Here is a 3,161-nt window from a genome sequence, read left to right as displayed (position 1 = left end):
TCCAAACAGTGCCTTCCTTGTTCAAACAGTAGAGTAGAATAATGAATAGCTCAAAGTGCTCTTCTGCAGAAATCCTTGTTTCATCTCCTTTGAAATAACTGACTTTACGCTCAAGAACAAATTGTAGACAAATATAAGCGAGTAAAATGAGGAATGTTACTTGTGTCTTATATTTGAAAAACATGTGAATTGTTTGATGGAAAACAGCAAACTATGCAATGATGTTTAAATATGAATTAGTTATGTAGTTAGGTCATGAACCCTAGGTTATGTATTATATGAAGAGGGGCTGGACGATATGTTTAACGCTGTGAAGAATTGGATAAATATGTGTACTTGTGGAATGTTCAGTAATCTCTCATCTCACAATGTCTGCTTGCACACATTGTGGGGTGATGAGAACTAAGTGGCCACTTGCTTATAAATACAATTGTAACTTTGACCTCGTGACTGGTGGATTTCTATTATCTGGTAGTAAGCCTTGATATTTTTAACCTCTCAGATGGTGCCCGAATAGGGACCCTCCGGGTTGATGCCACATCGCTTCAGCGAGGACGAGGCCACCGGACCGGGATCGGAGAGTGACGGGGCACCCTGTCAAGTGAGATGCTATTCCCCCACAGTACTGCACGTCCGATCCCTGGATGTGGGCAGCATTTAGAGGGCATCACGACGAGGGTCCTGATGTCGAGGCTTGTTTGACGAAAGCTCCAGCCACGACGATTGATGTCCGTTTGGACCTTTGTTGGTTGAAATCAGGTGAGTCATGCCCGATTCATAAAAGTCCTGCTATTTGTTTAGTTGTAAGTGTTGTGTTTGCCAATACAAACATCACCAGGTAAGATTGTGATTTAACTATGCCTGGGAAATATGTCATCCTGCTTCTCTGTATTTTCTGCAGGGAAAGACATTCTTTAAAACATGGCCAACGAGTGCCACCTTAAGGGTTGCCGGCTTATCAAATGTATTGTAAGTACGGCCTGGGAACTTTCATATTTAATGCATTTGGCACAGACAGACCAGACATGTTCCCAAGCTTCAGTCGTCAGATTATGCTAGTTTTGAAATTGCCCGCTTACAGCATTTGGAATCTGTATTGTTGAGAAAAAAGGCTAGACCTGCAGCATTTGACGCTGTTAGGGATTGGAGGAAGGAAGCTATGCAGCAACTCAAAAGTAGAGAAAAGCATGCACAAAGACACATGACGAATGCTGAGAAAGCATTGTTGCATGATCAGCAGAAGCAGAATCCATTTGAGATATGGATAGGGCTTTCCAACTAGAAATGCAAAAGATATATCCCTCTCAGGATTTGCATGCATCAGACAAGTTAATTAATCCATTATTGAATGAGCATAGAGATGATTCAACTGCACCGCCTCCTTATCTGCCTCCTCCCGTTCTTGTTCCTCTTCCTCCCGTTGTTGTTCCTTTTCCTGCACCTGCACCCCTGCCAACAGTTGCCATTCCCATAGTTCTGTCTGCACTGGCAGTGGTATTTCCTCTGCCACTTACTGAACAAGATTTGTATGAAATCTCTTTGCCAGGTGGTTCTGCTACAACTGTAGTGGTTGAAGGGGTATGATAACTAAACAGAGGAAGAAAGAATTGTATACGTGGGCTAAAAAGTACATAGAAGAAGGTGCTGAATCCTGAACAGAACATTTTGATAGAACGAATGGGGACGTATTTAGTTCACATATGGAGTGATTTGACAGACATGGATGTCCCACAGGGGTTGCAGGATTTTAATGTCCTTGCCCACTCAAGGGACACAGCAGCGAAAGTATATGAGCATGTAGCGAAGGTATTTGAGTTTAAGAGGGGGCTAGATCGGTTACAGAAAGATGAGATGGATGAAAATGGGCGGCAAGCTTCATATGTGCAGAAGCAATTTCTTCCTCCATTGAATCCAATGAGGGAAGAAATGCGCACTTGCACAAGAGACGCTCTTAGATGGATTTCGGATGTTTCAATTTTGCCCATTGAAGTGCATGACACATTTAGTCAGTATACTCCGACAATGCAAAGGAAAGTGTTACAGGTGACGGTTGAATATTTACAGGATGAATGTATGAAGAAAAAGGTATGTTGTCCCACAGATTTGATGGTTATTTATAAAAGAGCATTTTCACCCGCTATTGCATTGGCTTCTTTGTCACTTGATTTGGCCTTACTGCTTAATAGACATTCAGATTTGCTTTCTTTACAATTGCCAATGAGTGAGGTTCCTCCAACATTTGTTCCCGTGATTCTTCCTGCTGACTTATGGAAGCAGATTAGAACTGTAGATGATCAGGCAGCGATGGGTGACACATGGGATGCCTTAGTACAAGCAGATGGGGAAAGGAAAGCCAGTGAGAAACCGCCACAGATGATACTGATGTTGCCAGATAGAATAGTGACTAAATTAAAAACTCTTGTACCTGAAAAGAGAATTATATGGGATAAGCTTACAGCTTTCATGCAAGGGAAATCAGAGGGTGCAACAGAATATTTTAACAGATTTGAGCAAGTATTTTCGGATTTTAGTGGTCAAGATTTAAGTACAGAGCCAGGAAAGAGTTTGTTTGTTGACAAGTTTGTGCGTGGGTTGTTGCCTGAAATACAATCACAGAATATGACTTCTGAGAGTGCATGGGAAGCAAAATCACAATCCTAAGTGTTACACATGGCTCAGTATTATGAAAACAGGGTTAATACGGAGAAGGAGAAGGTGGAAAAGAAGAAGGGATACTTTAAGACTAGAGTGTTATTCCAGCAAATAGCTAGAGGAGCCAGAGGCGGGAATACACAATACAGATGCCAATTTACACCACAGGGTGTCGCACAACTGGGTCCCGTACACATAAACCAGTGTGCATATTGTAGACAGGAAGGTCATTGGCGAGCACAATGCATGCTCCTTCAGCAGAGATCGAATAGTACCTATGGCGCAATGGGCCAGAGGCCTTCCTGGAATAGGGGTTCCTGGTAGAAATCAGTTTACAAAGAACCAACAGGCACCACCACAACGATAATCAGCAACAGGATGTTAATAGTGGGAATATTTTTGATAATCCTTCGAATGCCTATTTTTCTGAAGATTTTACATCTGATGATATACTGTTCCGTTCGGACAGTCCAAAAGAGGGTCTGGAACCAATACCTATTCCCATCCCA

Source organism: Ambystoma mexicanum, chromosome 1q (genome assembly GCF_040938575.1).
Source record: "Ambystoma mexicanum isolate Mex_15411 chromosome 1q, UKY_AmexF1_1, whole genome shotgun sequence".
NCBI lineage: Eukaryota > Metazoa > Chordata > Amphibia > Caudata > Ambystomatidae > Ambystoma > Ambystoma mexicanum.
Note: the sequence above shows the minus strand (reverse complement) of the source record.